The following is an 18,140-nucleotide window of genomic DNA, read 5'->3' as shown; positions in this document are numbered from 1 at the left end:
ACTTACCGCTAGCCAATTTAACAACCGCTACTTTGCTACACGGTAAGACACCATTCTTATTTAATGCAGGAGTATATTTTGCAAAATCCAAAACACCATTACAGTCCACTGTCTTAATTGAAAGCTACAGTTAGAACTGCTTCCATCCATACAGTGTCTACTAACCCCTTTCCCAATTTGGCAACTAGCAATAGTCTAACAATAATGGCTTTTCTTGGAGTAATGGCATTGTCAAGTTGAAGAGAAAGGAGAGATGGAAATAGGCAGTTTTGGGGCGGACAGGTCTGTTTATGACACTGCCGAAGTCGGTTCCTCTCTTTGTTTGGGTGGTGTTCGGCGGTCGACGTCACCGGTCTTCTAGCCATCGCCGATCCATTTTTCATTTTCCATTTGTTTTGTCTCGTTTTCCCACACACCTGGTTTTCATTCCCTCATTACGTGTTGTGTATTTAACCCTCTGTTCCCCCCCCCATGTCTTTGTGTGGTATTGTTTGTTTGTATGTGCTTGTGCACATGTTGACTGGTGCACGTCGGGTTTTGTACCCAAGTTGTTATTTTCTTGATGCCTTTGGTTTTGGAATTAAACTGCTCCGGCTATTACCTAGTTCTGCTCTGCTGCGTCTGACGTCCCTGCCACCAGTTACGCACCCCTTACACTGGGCTGCTGTTCAAATTCCCTGTCTGTCTGTGAATCTTTTACAGGACTATAAGACAGTCAATGTCTACATTGTCTGTCGCTTGCATTAAAATGTCTCCATAGTGTTGTGATATGGTATACTCATATACAATGTTCTCTATCATTTATTTAACACAGCTGATATAGAGGTGTTGTGTGTTGGGAGGAGAACACACAGCAGGACTCAGAGAGACTTCCCCAGTAGATGTCAGTAGAACATTCTGAGCCCAAATGTTTCAACTACACTGTTTGCTTTGGAATGATCCCCAGAAAAACCCATGCCAAGCCATGAGAAAGGAAGTGAATGGGAATAATAATGAACAATATAATGTGGGAAACAAACAGACAAACACACTGAGAGCTTGCGAATGATAACATCCCTGTTATACAAGAGCTAATCGTAGAAAATAATTATTTCCAGACGTTGCTTAGATCATTGTCTCATAATAAAAAGATCCCATCAGCTTCACAATGAATTGGAACAACAAGAGATGTATATCTCAAGAGGCCTGTAGGCTACATGTATGAGGCCATGACAAACAATCATTTGAACCGTGCCTTGTGCTGGAACAACAGCCAATAAGAATTTACAGGTTTTCATGGTGGGATAGGGAGATAATAATGTCAAGTATGCGTCCTTGCGATGGGCATTACATGTGAACAAAGGCCGGATGCTGCTCGGTAGCCATTATCTTGCCCGCCCTGTGGGGGAGATGGGTGCATAAGCAGTCAGGGTCTTATGCACCCCAAAAATCTGAGGGGGCACAAAGTACAGTGCCTTGGAAAGTATTCAGACCCCTTCCCTTTTTCCACATTTTGTTTTCCACATTACAACCTTATTCTAAAATTGATTCAATCGTTTTTTCCCTCATCAATCTACACACAATACCCCATAATGACAAGGTGAAAAGAGGTTTTTAGAAATGTTTGAAAATGTATTACAAATGAAAAACAGAACTACCCTTTGCTATGAGGCTTGAAATTGAGCTCAGGTGCATCTTGCTTCCATTGATCATCCTTGAGATGTTTCTACAACTTGATTGGAGTCCACCTGTGGTAAATTCAATTGATTGGACATGATTTGGAAAGGCACACAGTATACCTGTCGATATAAGGGCCCACAGTTGACAGTGCATGTCAGAGCAAAAACAAAGCAAAGAAAGTCGAAGGAATTGTCTGCAGAGCTCCGAGACAGGATTGTGTCGAGGCAAAGATCTGGGGAAGAGTACCAAAAGGGCCTTGGTCAAGGAGATGACCAAGAACCAAATGGTCACTCTTACAGAGCTCTAGAGTTCCTCTGTGGAGATGGGAGAACCTTCCAGAAGACAACCATCTCTGCAGCACTCCACCAATCAGGCCTTAATGGTAGAGTGGCCAGACAGAAGCCACTCCTCAGTAAAAGGCACATGACAGCCCGCTTGGAATTTCCAAAAGGCACGTAAAGACTCACAGACCATGAGAAACAAGATTCTCTGGTCTGATGAAACCAAGAACTCTTTTGCCTGAATGCCAAGCGTCACATCTGGAGGAAACCTGGCACCATCCCTACGGTGAAGCAGAGTGGTGGCAGCATCATGCTGTGGATATGTTCTTCAGCGGCAGGGACTGGGAGACTAGTCAGGATCGAGGCAAAGATGAACGGAGCAAAGTACAGAGAGATCCTTGATGAAAACCCAAATAAAGGTGTGCTAAGCTTGTAGCGTCATACCCAAGAAGACTCGAGGCTGTAATCGCTGCCAAAGGTGCTTCAACAAAGCACTGAGTAAAGGGTCTGGATGTTTTTGCTTTGTCATTATGGGGTATTGTGTGTAGATTCATGAGGGGGAAAAAAAACAATTTAAGACCTTTTATAATAAGACTGTAACATAACAAAATGTGCAACAATTCAAGGGGTCTGAATACAATCTGAATGCACTTTACATGAGGGTGGTTGGGTGGTGGTTGGAGAATTTTGCATTTTTCAAACTGAAAAACAGCCTTTTCCTGCAATCTAGAACCATAATCATTATGCTTTATTAAATGTAAAAAAAATATATGTATTTTTTCTGCATATCTAAGCATATCTAAGCAGTCTGTATCCTCCTGACTGGTGCTTCTTTTTTTAAACAAACGAAATCTGCTCAAATCTGGGTAAAAGATTGAAAGGAATGTGAGTCTTATTCAGTACATTTAGTAATTGCTTGCTTTTCTAAAGTCTACCAACCTTGCCAGAAAGCATGCCAGCTAAGATAGTTAGACAAGCTAGCTACTCGAACTTGATTGATAGCCTGTAAGCCATCAAAATTGCTAGGTGGCTAGTAGTATTACAAAGAAACAACAACAACAAATAAAAAATGAAACAGGACACATGTGAGGGCGCCCATGTGCTCCCTTTGATCTTGACGCCTCTGTGCGCAGTCAATGCTGCGCTCATTCAGCATGAGGAGGCATTGTTCTGGGATAGGTTAAGTCGTTTTAACCAGCGGCTAAACAAATCTCATATCACTGAGAGTGCTGTGCAGTTCAGCACTAAACTCCTTTTACTCCTCCTCTGCAGAGGTCTGTTTTGAAGACGATCAACCAGCAGCTTTACCTTCTTATTGACTTTCTCCCCAGGTTTTCTTGCTCAGGCGTCGTGTGCGCTCTCCATGGTTCTGAAAGGCATCAACGCAATCCGCTCAAAGAAACGGCCTTGGCTACCCAGACGACATTTCACAAGTAATGCAAATCAAGGTTAGGCACATTCAGAGCACAACCAATGCAACCATGATAGGACATATATCATTTGTATAGTATACAATATAATTATCACGCAGTTTGCAACTCTGCATACAATCAGTGTATAACATCACCTTCGGTTTTGTTCGTCAAAAAGCAAGACAGGTACGCAGGGGATTTCACCGGCAACAAATATTCTAAGAAATTCTGCACTGTGCACCGCCCCCCTCTAACTCTCCCTCTCTCTCTCTCTCTCTCTCTCTCTCTCTCTCTCTGTCTCTCACATACACGCTCTCCTCCCTCGCCACTTTCTCCAGCCAAGAAGCCAGCTTTGCCTCCCCAGCTTTACTCTACAAGCATGTCCTCAGACGTGCAGCCGTGTGATGAAGCGGACCAACTAACTTCCAGAGAGCACCGGACGAAGGTAACCCGCTGCACGAGTAGCAGAAAAGCCTGAGAGCAGGTAATTAACTCACCAACATAGGTCATGCAAATCTTAAGATTTGGTTAGAGAATTGAGAGAATTGGTTAGAGAATGGAGAGAATTGCGCATGATAGGGGGATATCAATTTACTTGGGATACGTGTATAATGTAACAACATCAGACGTGGCAGGATACTGACAGAACTTTGTGCGCAACAAGCAAGGTTCGACTTGACCTATGGTATATGAATGTCTTTCTTTGGCATTCACTACATTATACTGAATCAACCGATGCTATGCAATAGAAAATATCGCATAGGAGTCATATTTCCTATCGGGGGATGTAATAAACGTGTTTATCAGTGACATGGGAGTGGAGATGGTTTGCGCTTTAGACATTGGTATCTGTATATTGTGCCATGCCGTGATGCGGAATGGAATTGTCACATTGCGCAATGAAATTCAGCTTAGCAAATAAATAAATGATCATAGTGCTATGGAGATTGTTTTCTATCACCTGCTGTTGTCGTCAATATTGGAATGATTCTCTTTTATTTTGGAAAAGTAAAAAGTATTACATTCTCATATGATCCATATCTTCCTTTCAGTGGATTGTTTCTGCATCCAACACAAATGAAACGATATATACAAGGGTGGTATACAATGTTACGATAATAATCTTTAATAAGTTGTCTTAATAATTACAATGATCATAAAGGGAATATTACATTTTCCCCCATTTGCATGTCTGTGGCCGATCCATCCATGGAGCGGTTCCTTTCTCTATAGGAATGGTATTGCGCATCCCCGTGCCAAGCACCTCTCCAGCATAACAGCAAGCATTTCGTGAGAGTTGGCAAAATGTTTTTCAAAACAAGTTCAACAGAATCGAATTTTCCGCTTGGGCTATGGGCTACTACAACTGTATTGCGTTAAGCTGTGATTCTATTGTACGACACAAAGAGGGTATACCATTTAAATATGCCGTTGATTTGTGTTTTGTATATGTTAATGTTTAAAATATTTAAAATAAAAGTTTTGAATAATCGTAGTCATTTTGCTGTGAAGTATGAAGCATCCGGAAGTTGACGCATGATTTGGACTCGATGTCCTTGATTTGGAGACCTTCATACCTCATGCATATACGACTCTGTCCATCCAATGGGGACAGAATGCTATTGCTGTGTCCCCTTCCCCACAAAGGAAGACAGGGAATGGTTTGTCGATTTCGTCGTCAGCCTCCATTAATTTATGCCCCCCACCATCATAACGATAAATGGACAGCATGCTGCATGAACATACGTGCTCGAATATGTTAAAGAGAGTAACTTCAATTATTTCACCCAATGCGCAATGAGTTTACTCGTGGTTGTTTTGCAGTGCTGGTGAGAGAAGGGTTTCAATTTAGTGACAAACAACAGGGTTTGTTCGACTGTGATGAAGCTGCGTGTCTCACTGAATGTGCGCGTAAAAGCGCGCTTGGCACTGCGCGAGCAACCCCGAAGGATGAGTTTGGATATGGCTGGTGCATGTTGACACAGATTAGCAGATTGTATGATTGTATAACGGACAGCATTAACAAGATTGTGAGCGATTCCAGATTTCTTAACAGATCATATAAGAGGGCTTGCCTCATTATGTAGGTTGCATGACGTGTTTCAGAAATTGCGTCAAAATCAAGTTTTGAAATGAGCCACGGCTTTTGTGTTTTGAGGTCGCTGGAAGCTGGTGCAATTCCTCACGACAACGTCACAGTCGTGGCAAGCCTTTTGAGGTTGGAAAAGAAAAATGTGCTTTGCATCGATTACCATCCCCATGTGATGTATGGGTCCCTGTGATCTCCAATAAAACTCTGGTCACACTGCGGGAGAACAAATGTGCCTGGCTATTCATAAATAGCCCCATAGACTCACATAAGGATAAGGATATGCATTTATCAGACCGGGATAAAGACACACTGTCTCGACTGTCCCATCTGTAAACTGTAAATATGACTGTTTTTGATCGAGTTGATGATGGCGATGAGAAAAAAACATGAATTATTTTATAGATTAAGAATCTGTGCTTGCATTACTGATTGGTCTCCCAAGTCTAAATGACGTTGGCCATTTAACAGATTGCAGAGGGGGCGAATGCTTTGAAGAAGGATGCAAATGTACCTCTTGCTAATGTGTCTGGTGTGTTTGATTAATTAGTGCACTTGATGCATTTGAGGTCCAGGTGCAGGTTGAAAAACGTGGTCATCATTTCTAACAAAAAGGCGCGGACTCTGCACTCTCTCTTTTACGTGCGTAAGTGCACTGGTAATTATTATGAACAATGTGACCCTGAATTCATTGTTGAAATTAATTGGTTTTGTGAGATAAAGACTGGGCAGACTCAACACTAGACCAATTGAATACTGAATAATTGTTGGTAGTGGTTTGGTTCTTGCAAAGTGTATTTGGTACTGGTATTCTGGTGCTCACAATTAAGAGCCTTTAACAGAATGGTTATTGGTATTGCCTTTGCGCTATCTTCGCAAAATAACATGCACGGGTAACCTAGTTTCATTTCCAGAGGAAAATACGATTGTTTTTTGTACAGCACTGCCATGTACAGTACAGACCCGAATACATTTGGTGTATTTCGTTTTTCCATATTACGTGCTTGCCATCAGCTATGGTGCAGATCAGACACACACCATTGCATCAGATTATTTGTATCCTACATTATTATGTGAGCGAGCTTTTGAGAGGGTATTTTCTACCTCATATTCCCTGTCACAAACATCACATTTCTGAAAATATACAAAGGCCCTTATATAATTGCTGAAAAGCTTACTCGACTGATTTTTCCTGATTCCCTCCTCCACGGTAGGTGGGGTGAGCAGCAGTACACTTGTATAATATTTTACCGTTTAAGATGTATTAAGCTGTATGGTCAAGGGGTCACGCAGCACAGTCCTAGCAATTTGTGTGAAAAATTTGCACAATTCTTTTAAGCTGTCAGTGAAATCCATACAATGCGCTGTCGATTTATCCACAGGTAAATACTCTAGCTATTTTCGTATTGGTTATCATACTTTATGCAAGCTGTACCGAGCGAGGTTGTTTTGGAAAGGATCCGTTTTTTTTTACCACTTATGGTAGCATTTGCATGTACTTCTTCAGTAAATATTTACTAAGTTTACACATCGAGGACACAGTCAGTACATTACTGTCAATATATTATCGATATCACATTAGAAACGCAACCATTAAAGAGTAAGCATCATTTCCCTGTGCCGTTGTGGTTTATGACCATGATTATCCCATACTGTACTGTATAGGTAGGTATATACTAACCCTTAGGGTGACACGCTGTATAGGGCTCATAACCTATATTCTATAGACTTGGAGATCTGCATCAATGTGAATATGTTATGTTGCATATTGGCTGCTGTGGTTGACATGCTGGCTTACTAACCATGTGAGTAAAGAGGAAGAATGGGATTTGAGTTTGTGTGTAGGGAGAAGCTATGAATTAATTCATTTTTACCTATAGGGTCGTTTTTTTTATCAGTGTTAATTTTTGTTTTACACTCATTCTCCAATGTATCTACACCAACCATGAGATAGATGTTGAGTTTGTTCAATGTCATCCCACTAAAGGTGGGACAAATTGACAGGCTATATTGATTTGGCAGAGAGAGTTACCATTTAGTGAGATGCTATTTGTGTGTTTTCTCTATAGGGGCACCCCAAGTTAACCCCATCCGGAGACTTCTTCCTGGGCTGAACACAATGTAGACTGTTTGACAGTGGAAGTGGAGGTTTACTGTACAGTAGCTCAGCTGGAGTTCCTCACCCCTTCATGACATGCAGTGAGCCGATGCCACTAACAGGTATGGTGGACAATTGTAATTAAGATGAATGACCTATTGTGATTTTTAAGTTGTTGCTGCTCCAGAACATATTAGTTACTTACACTTTTCTAAATGGCTTTCATGTTTTGCATATAAGCCATCTATAGAGTTGTGGTCTGTTAGGAGAGCAGCAAGTGTCTGCTTGAGAGATAGAGTTGTGGTCTGTTAGGAGAGCAGCAAGTGTCTGCTTGAGAGGGGCCACTTGAATGGCTCTGGAAGTCACACAGGTTCCCTGCCTCACTTGAAAGAGCAGCTGTTTAAGAGCAAAGTAACTTAAGGTAGCAGGCGTAAACTAAACACCTGAGCGGGGTCCCCACATCCGGTTTTCAGGAGGAAAGGAAGCTAAGTTGAAAATACTGTATCCCTGAAAACAAGATGTTTCCCCGCTGAGGGTGGGAGCAGAACAGGCATGATAATTACTCACTTGTTGAATACAATTGCAAAGTTAACACTTAACACATCATGCGCTCCTAGCTTTGCCTATACATTCCCACCATGTGCGCATCATGTATGCTCACTTTTAAATGAACCCAGGCTCTAATGGAACGTTCGAGAGGCTGGCACCAGGGGTGCATTTGATATAGCAGCGAGGAGCAAAGGTGTATTTTTAAAAGTTTACATTTAGTCGGTTGTGTGTTTGATTCAACGGACATAGGCCTTTAGAGCAGTGGTGCGGTGCACATCAGTGGAGCTGAGAGATGGCACCAGTTGAAAGGAATGCTTGATTATCACTCTTTCAATCACAGCAGGCTGCCACATCTACGCTGAGCTGCTGGTGTTAAATCACACTTTTTAATTTTATTCTTATGCAATTAAAATTTTATTTGAGCTTTGTATGGATAAGCTGAGGCACCAGCGATGGAGGCTTGTTAAGGAAGAGGATGTAATTAGGCTAAAATGGGAGAATGGAATAAGAGTATGTGCAAACCTTCAACTCTAACGTGTTGAGCACAATGGAGCGGTAAGGATGTTTAGCAAGTCCTCTCTAGGCGGTTTCTTGAGCAGCTACATTGACCATGCTAGTCCCCACCACTCAGAACACGGAGATGTGTCGAGATACAGCATGCCCATCTCCGCTCTAAATAAGTACTTACATTGCACGTTGCATGATTTCCTGAGACAACTCTGTAGCCTTTATTCTGTAACAATAGGGTTCTCGCAAGCCTGCGATTCAGCTCAAGGAACATTGAAAAATCCGGACAATCAAACCAGCCACGGCGTGTAAAATCCAGCTGAATTGTGCTGTCATAAGAGCAGTCATTACACCTGGTGCAGATGATGGGTTATTTATCTGACGTTGAAGGAGTCAGAACTTATATAGTGTGTAACGTAGGAACTCCACAGCACTGAGTGATGCTCCTCCAGATCTTCGTCTAGCACTGTGAAGTATGGATCAAATAAAATAGTGTCATTGCATTTCCTACAAAGACTATTGGAGGTTGTTGAACTAAGCGGTATGTCGTGTGTTTTTCTTCTTCTGTGCATTGTGTCAGCATATTTCATAAAAAATGCTAAAGAGATGTAGTGACCCGGTAATTGGTTGTAAAACCCAAGCTTGCTGTTTAGTATTTCAGGGCTCTCTAGTCTATACGGTGGTGAATTACACTACCTCAGATGAACCCAGTGATGATTGTAGTGTAAAAGTTTGATAGAATACATCAGAAGCCATTACTCTTCAAAATTGGTTCTAGGTGATCTGTTTAGTGTCCCACAGGGGGAGACCTGAATACATTAAATCATGCAGGTTGGCATTTATTGGGATGACTTATGTAAAAGCTTATGTACTGGAGGAAGCTCTGCAGGGTAGTCACTAGCTGGCACAGCCACAAAGTCATACAATCGGATTTTAAACGTAACCCTCCAGGACAGGATTCATCCCAATAAGCGTCAACATGCTTTAATCATGGCCGGAGAAAATTGAAGATCTGTTGATATCATTGTAATGAATCATCCATGCTGTATCTCTCTCTAACTCTCTTTCCTGGTCTCCTCCCTCTGAATTAGCCAGGCATCTAAAAGGTTGCAGTGTCTTTGAGGTGCACCGTGACACTGCTCCATTCTAATCAAGAGGGTTCACTGCATTAACCTTGGGCTAGCAGCTAGCCTATCAGCTATTGTTGGGACACAGCTTAGAGATGGAAGAACGAGCTTCCCCACTGCTGTCTGTAAACAGTGCCGAATCCTTTGTTGTATCATAACAGAGAACCAAGACTGCTTAGTAATAGTAGTACGGGCCTCCCGGGTGGCGCAGTGGTTAAGGGTGCTGTACTGCAGTGCCAGCTGTGCCATCAGAGACTCTGGGTTCATGCCCAGGCTCTGTCGTAACCGGCCGCAACCGGGAAGTCCGTGGGCCGATGCACAATTGGCCTAGCGTCGTCCGGGTAAGGGAGGGCTTGGCCGGTAGGGATGTCCTTTTCTTATCTCGCACCAGCGACTCCTGTGGTGGGCCGGGCGCAGTGCGCTCTAACCAAGGTTGCCAGGTGCACAGTGTTTCCTCCGACACATTGGTGCGGCTGGCTTCCGGGTTGGATGCGCGCTGTGTTAAGAAGCAGTGCGGCTTGGTTGGGTTGTGTTTCGGAGGACGCATGACTTTCAACCTTCGTCTCTCCCGAGCCCGTACGGGAGTTGTAGTGATGAGACAAGATAGTAGCTACTAAACAATTGGATACCACGAAATTGGGGAGAAAAAGTGGTACAATTCAATAAATAAATGAATAATAAAGTAATAGTAGTACTACTAAGTAGTGGTACCATCGATATCACAAGATATTTATCTGCCTGTTTTCAGTTCTCAGACACAGCTGAGGAAGCCTCAGGTGTTCCTAAGTCCTGCCACTCATCCAGTAATAATTCCGGCTGCCATTCCCGGTGCTTAATTGCACTAAGCCTCGGCACCGGATAAATCCGGCACTGCGCTTCTAGCTCCATTATTATTGGCTCCATAAAACATTCAGCAGTCCCCGCTCCCGTTGGAACCATGGCGGAGCAGTGACATTGTAATTTTGCAGCCAGATCTAATTCCTCCATGATGTGGGATTGGGAGATTGGAAGACAATCTCTCACACACAGGTTGGCTATTGGAGTTGCATTTGATGGCGAGGGACACAGAGAATGAGTCCAAGAGAGGAAAGTGTTAAGGAGTGATTCGTTTTCCCAATCCCCATTCTAAACTCAGTAGGTAGAGAATGATACAGCCAGTCTGGCTCATCTGGCTGTTATTGTTACCAACTCTGCCCAGATAGAATATACTGGACTCTAGAGGGATGTTTTCCACTACAGTGCTACTGCTGTTGCTGCTGCTGACTGTGTGAATGTTTGTGAGAGAGCCTTGTGTCAATTTCTCCCCTTTCGGGTCATGAACACTAACGAGCAATTAGACAGGAAGAGGGACGATGATACGAGGCTGAAAAAACGTCTCCCTACAGTCCTGGTGAGTTTGAGCTCTTTCAGGCAGAGTCTGACAGGACTGGGCCTTTAATCATTCACAGCCACTAACAGGACCAGTGAGACTGTCTGAATGGGTTTGTGTTATGTCAGAAAGATAGCATCTCAAACATTTGACATTCACACTCCAGGAAGCCGTACAGATACACACGCACATAAACTCATGGTCACACAGCACACTGGCACACATACGCACACACACACACACAAACTCCTATGCTCATCCTTTTCTCTTCATTCACCATTCCCTGGATCACCGTCATCATCTCTGTTTCCTGTTTCTCATCTACACACTTAGAAAAAAAGGTGCTATCTAGAACCTAAAACAGTTCTTCGGCTGTCCCCATAGGAGAACCCTTTGAAGAACCCTTTTTTGGAACCCAAAAGAGTTCTGCCTGGAACCAAAAAGGGTTCTACCTGGAACCAAAAAGGGTTCTCCAATCGGGACAGCTGAAGAACCCTTTTGGAAACCTTTTTTCTAAGAATGTACCTTACAATGATGCCCTCTTTCTCCTGGATACTGGGCTTCCCCCAAAGGTTGACATGTCTACCAAGGTGATAGGTTAATCATGTGTATTTCTCAAATTAATTCAGCATTTCCCCTGCCCTAGTGTATCTGTTGTTTTCCCATCCTCAGCCATTCACTTTCAAGAACTAAGTGTTTTCAGCCCCTATGTAAAGGACTAACATGGTTTTAAAGGTCATTCTCACACTTTAAATTCAATTGTACTCTTAAAAGGCCTTAACATCTTAATTACTAATCCTTATTGTAAACCTCTGTAGTTCTATGTCACCTTTGCCCTGGTCCTGTCCTCTGACCATTAAGGAACCCTAAATGCAACCCACTCTCATCAAACTAGAACGCTTTATTTCATTCTCTGTTCAGTAGATACTGCCAAAACATACCATTGAAAGGAATTGGCACGAAATTACAGCATCAATCCATTTTTCCGTTTAGTCCTGTTGCGAGCCTCTTGCAACATAAATACTATAATTTTTTTGGTGAATGTTCAGAACTGCAGAATGTGCCAAAGAAGCAAGTCTGTAAATTGCCTATGCAATTTTACAAAGCAATTGTGCTTCTCCCATACCAGTGTCAGTGGAGAAAAAAAGGCAATCTGCGAAAATTAAACTTCAATTAGAGTAGTGGAGAGACTACTGCTTCACACAAAAGCTCCATTTTGTACAGGCCCACACGCTCTCACCAGCTAAACACAGGCCCTGAACTGAAGATAATGACGGAATCATAGCAGAGAAAAATGCTCCTGTCCAAGACGCTGGCTAATTTAAGGAGCAGAAAGGGAAAGGGGGATACCTAGTCAGTTGTACAACTGAATGCATTCAATTGAAATGTGTCTTTCCTCATTTTTTTTCTTCTCTGGGATTCAATCCAGCAACCTTTCGGTTACTGGCCCAACGCTCTAACCACTATGGTGGTGGATCATGTTGAACACGTGTTAAAACCGAGCGATACTAATGCAGGCAATGATCATTTGAGGTTACAGATTCTGCAGTGCCTCAGTTAATTCTTGTGCATTTGTGAGTGCAGACCTGTTTATACTGTAGCTTCAGGTATAACTCATCTCACCTTTTGTTTCTTTTTCCACTATGTTGTGTAGTAAAGCCCAGTTCTTTTATGTGCTCAACTGGTTAGATTTACTGCGGCTGTCCATTCTGTCTAACTCTACGTAAACGCAAGACAAAGTCCAGATAACGGTTGTAAATACCGCTGCCTTGTTAGTCTTGGATGGCATTTCGTAGATGTCTGTTATCTTCTTGTTATTTCTCAGAAAGAGCAACGATGTGTGTCTAGCTGTGCCCGGGGGGACAGTGGAGGGAAATCACTGGAGGATGTAGATATATCCCAAGGAGGAAGAGCGACAGGGACAAAGAGGAAACAGGGTCATGACATACTTCCACTATCAAAACAAGACCAGGACGACTCCAGACATATGATATTTCAGAGACATTTCCATAAGCCAGAAGCACAACATGTCCGGATCATCCAATACCTAGATATCTAGCTAACTTTCTCAACCTCAGGCTGTCAGTGAGAGAAACGACCAGCCATTTGGCCTATAGACCTGCTGCACACAGATCCATGACTCGACCCGACATTCATGAAGAAACCATTGTGGACAAAACCCTTTCCAGGTGGCTGAATTGACATTTGGAATAAATGCCATGGAGAAAGGGTGTATTTCAGCCATTTGTGTGTGTTTTAGGAACTGTGCTCGGCCTTCCCCCCGCTGATTCAATGTGGTATTTATATGCGAGTTCTGTGGGTTTTTGAAAGGATTTATTATTTCCGTTATTATCTTTGGGCTCCCCGTTGAGTCAGCTAGCCGTGTCAAACTGAACGGCCCCGTCTGATATGCTGTTACTTTGAGTTGACAGAGACAGTCCGTGTAACACAAACACACTCGGGGGATAGATTCTCTGAATTCACACCCTCTGACAGACCTCTCCAGGAACCATCCAAGAAAGGAGTCAGGACGCTAAAGAAAAAGAACAAGAAGCACAACCAGAGAAAAACTCTGGGCTTGTCAGACCAGCTGGAACAAAGACGAGTAGAGAACAATGAACAGGCAAGCGAGCGATAAAAAAAAATAATAATTCCAGGACAAAATCAGAGGGGCTTCGGCTCAGAGACAAGAGATAATTGGGAGCTGTTAGAATGCAGGAGACACTATTCTCTCTGCTTCACCGTGTTCCGTGAACGTGGAGGTGGAAGGTATTTGGTTATTGTCCTACTGGTCTATCTCATCAGTCAGGATGGTGGCAACCTGGCCATAGATATATCAGACCAGATGCCGTGTGATGAGTGTGTCTGTGACGTATTGGCCTACGTCCTGAGGTGGCGGTAGGTACAGACAAAATCCAATTTTCTTTGCTGTTTTTACCAGTCAGTCCCCATCCTTAAATACCCCTGGCTTTCATTAGAGAAAAGCCTGCAGCTCGTTTCAGCAAGCAAGTCCTGTTGTGAGTATAAACAGCAGGCTGCAATGCTGTCTTTGTTGCAGTTAAACATAACTACAGGGAAAAGGGAGGGATTGGTTGCCAAAGAGTAACTACTTTCTTCTGTAAATAACAGAATGTCTTTGACATGCAGAAAAAAGTTGAATGAGAACTCTGCTCTGCTTTATTCCATCAGACTAAACGTATGTGCATTCAATGTAGATATCATCTTTACTCCACAGACATTGGTTCTGAATTGGCTGGTGTTGGCTGAGTGGTGCTGTCGAACAAACTGCCTCATTTTGCCTTTAAGGTCACTCAGATCCTTCTCATTATTATGTGCATGGTGAGAGAACATTTCTGCGAGCCAGTGGTGACTCACCATGGTCTTGCCTATTGACTGAAGTCTGGAGGCGTGACAGCTTTCACAGTTTTGGGCATTGGAATGAGGAACTGCACTTAAACTCCCTAGCAGCGATAATGTCAGGAGAGAGCATTAAGTCTAGGTGACATGAATGAGAAGAAAAAAAACATGTAAACAATGACTAACATTTTAACCTGTGTGAACAGGATGACAGTGGCTTAGACTTGGAGGATCAACCACTTATTGGCTATGATGGAAAGGTCTCCAGAGTAGTACCACTTATTCAGCCTTCCTAGTTTATTTATACCTGATTCATTTGGAATACGTCTCCATAGATCCAAACCAATATGGCCTCCTGTCTCCCAGTGTACCAACCTGTAAGCAAAAATATTTGAAATAGGCTGGGTAGAATCATTATGTCTGTCATCACATCAGGCATCACATACCTTGGAATGAATCTAGAAGGACCCTGATTCTTATACTGAGTTAATTGAGAATTAAGCTCTGGAAAGAGATCCCTAGGGGACGTCTTTCCAGTGATCTATTAACTTGTGATTTATTGGTTCAGTTGTTCTCCTTTCCATCGCAACCTGACCTCCTTCCTCCTCTGTTTCAGTTCATTATTCTCCCTCTCCTCTCCCCACAGTCGCCTCATATTTCCTGTCTGTCTCCATCTCCCTCCCTCCCCTCGTGTGTTCTCTCTAGCTCTGCTTCTCACCAAAGCGCTGTGATGGGCTTTTCCCATGCAACGGGTTCTTAATGGAGGCCCTGCTCCAGAAAGCTGATGTTAATGTTGACTGGGATCACCGACTCTCCTCCGAGGCACAGAGTGGTGAGAAATGACTGTGCTACCTCCAGCCGGCCTGGCCCAATAACTTCTCATATATGGATCCGGAGGCCTGAACAGGGGAAAAGCGTACTGTTTGGGTTTAGAGGAGGGGTGAGTGGGGAGGGGGGGGAGGCGGGAGGAGTAGGGTGTTTATGATAGGATGTGTATGAGTGTATACTGATGTCTGAAGAAATTAAGGTGAATGATAGCAGGTCATGAAGGATGATGAAGGAGGGTTAGTATGCATTTGGGAGACATCCATGCCTGACAGGACAGTGTGTTAATAAAACAGGGAAAGTGGGCCTGTTGCTCCCTCAAGTATTGGTTCGTCCGTCTTGCTGTCAACAGCATTGACAGTCAGCCTGCTCTGCTCCTGCTCTGCTGTGCCAACCTCCCTTAACCTCACAACCCTGTCTGACAGCCCTGGAGATGTGCTCTGTTCTGAGAAAGAGAGGTGTGTGTGTGTGTCTCAAGACGGTGCGGTTAGCCTCATTTACATCAGAGGATTGGTCATGACAGTGACCCTCGCTGACGAACGTAAGCAGACAGAGATCCCCCCCGTCTGTTTTCTTCACGTTCTGCCATCAGTCCCCGGCTCAGAGTCTGTAAAGCAGCCATCCATGCCACAGCCTCGGTGACAGCACAGGAAAAATCACATGTCATCATTCCACACACCGTCCCCTCACATTCCCAGGGATGCGTATCCTGCCAGCCTTGCTATGATCTCCACAAACCAGACCAGGCATCCATTTTACATTGAACGGGGGTGGGGGCTGGTTCCATCCTGATTGGGTGACGTTCTAGTGTCTGTGTTATTTGTGACTGTTGGAAGGCCATGGTGTGCGAGACCCAGATACGCATAGCGACTCATTCCCCAGTGCTTAGAGCCAGGAAAGCCCGATCCGTCATGCAAAGATCACCGTTGTCCTGTCTCTTTGAAGGGATGGTTGGATTTGGTGAGGCAGGACACAGTGCCTCCGGTGTGAAAAGGTTCTACTACCGTGGGGCGACTCGTTCAAAAACGCAGTCGCGTTCCATAAGTATGTATGAGACCAGGTGTGTAGCCAGGACCCCAGCCAAGTCAATCCACTTCCAATTCACCCTTGGTAGGGAGTAATCCAGTATGTAAGTGTCTTTTTAATATTTTCTTCGGAAGGTGTGGTAACCCTTGCTCTCACATAAACCTACAGGGGAGCAACATTAATCAAAAGAACACAGAAGGGGTTTGATGGATAGGGTTGATGATTTGAATTTCCCCTTAGAAATGATGGTTTTATTCGTCTCATCTATGGGTTTAAATCAGTGGAACGTCCGTTCCAACGGTGCCCGGCCCTCTAAATTGCATGCAGGACTCAAAAACGGGAGATTTATCGACTTCCTCCACTGGCCTGCATGAATTATGTATTAGTCAATGTCTCTCACACAAACCCCAGCAGCTCTTTAATCCACACTGATATTAGCCTGCCTGACTGTATATTGATGGACTGAGAGACGTATAAAAACCGAACTTCTCTCTCTCTCGCTCTCTCTCTTTTTGTCTTCAGTTTATCATGCAACTTTGAAAAACTTTGAATACTTTTGATCTCAATGCTTTGCCCGGTTGACCCAATGAGGCATTGTGCAGGCGGTGTCTGCCAGAATGATGAGGTACATGGTCTTAGATTATCCTTTGAATTACCTGTTTCTGTGCATGTAAGATTGGGAAGGAGAGAAAGAAGCTGGCAGACTGGGGGGATTAGGAGGGGCTGATACCCAGAGTAAAGGCTGTCAATTTGTTCACTGTGAGGAGATGTGATTGAGCATGTCTGCTGGCTACTTGGACCACAGCCCCACGTCTCCCCAGTGCAGGGATTGATTGAGTCGTACCTGCCTAGGGTTCCATTGGCCCTGCGCCTGTCCACGGGCCACGTTCCCTCTCCCTGCCCAGTCTGTCAGCCCCTGAAGTTATGACATCATGAGCCCCCTCATAAGGCACCTCCATTGTTTTGAAATGAAGGGACATCAATTTCCCAGACTCCACTGCCCAGCGGATGATTTGTGAGTGCTATTATACTCAGAAATCGCTCTGGAAAATGGCTGCGGAATGGAGAGAGTTTGGGAGGGGTGACTTGCTGCATGGAAATGGTGTCTAAGCTGCTTGTTTTGGCCAGTTCCAATAGTGGTATTTCACACTTTTGGGGTCAAAACCCCACGTACACCTACATGTAGATCTACTCAGATTACAGAGTTCATGATTATTAAGCTACTATTTTTGCCCTGAAAGTTTCATTCAGAGAAAAATATGACTTTGTAGATAGGATTGCCAGCTAAGAGAGTGAGAGATGGAAATAAATAGCGAGACAGAGGCAAAAAATGACCAATCACCTGGATGTCAATGGAGCATTTCCAGAACTTTCTCTCTTGTCATTTGTAGAAGCAACAGACCTGGGTACCATCCAGTTGACAGGTTTTCATGTCGAGGCTTGACTAATTAGTTAGAAAGCCATCAGAGTCAGAAATAAACTACTGACTATTCGAAACACGCCTTCCAAACTTGATCACAATGGATAGGTAATGCATTATACATTCCGATTTCATTATGAATAAAATAAAACATTTTTTTTGTACGGAAAGCGTGTGTGAAATTGTTTTTATTTCCTTGAAGAGTACCAAAATATGGCAACAAAATATGAAAGTGTAAAGATCAAGTCGCATTCATATTTCAAGTCTGCCCTAATTCAATCTCCTCTATTTCCATTTCAAAACATTTGTCCACATTTCAACTCTAAACTTTAACGGATGTAAGAGTGTGAATCTATTTAGCTTCCTTTCGGGAAGAAGTAACTTACAGTACTTTTGCTTTCAGGAGCCACTCGGCTCGACA

At 43.5% G+C, this 18,140-nt stretch overlaps 1 protein-coding gene across 2 annotated transcripts in view; it reads left to right on the top strand.

The window, feature by feature from the left end:
• Nucleotides 1–3,679: 3,679 nt before the first annotated feature.
• Nucleotides 3,680–18,140, top strand: part of LOC139379301 (muscarinic acetylcholine receptor M2-like) — an 81,897-nt gene continuing 67,436 nt past the window's right edge. Inside the window, exons 1-2 of one of the 2 annotated variants that reach the window (XM_071122104.1) lie at nt 3,680–3,836; nt 7,511–7,661. The gene's annotated coding sequence lies outside the window, so the exon portion shown is untranslated. The remainder of the gene's footprint in view (nt 3,837–7,510; nt 7,662–18,140) is intronic. The other variant, XM_071122103.1, reaches the window with a different exon arrangement.

Source organism: Oncorhynchus clarkii, chromosome 21 (assembly GCF_045791955.1).
Source record: "Oncorhynchus clarkii lewisi isolate Uvic-CL-2024 chromosome 21, UVic_Ocla_1.0, whole genome shotgun sequence".
NCBI classification, from domain to species: Eukaryota; Metazoa; Chordata; class Actinopteri; order Salmoniformes; family Salmonidae; genus Oncorhynchus; species Oncorhynchus clarkii.
Note: the sequence above shows the minus strand (reverse complement) of the source record. Positions and strands in the feature narration are given on the sequence as shown.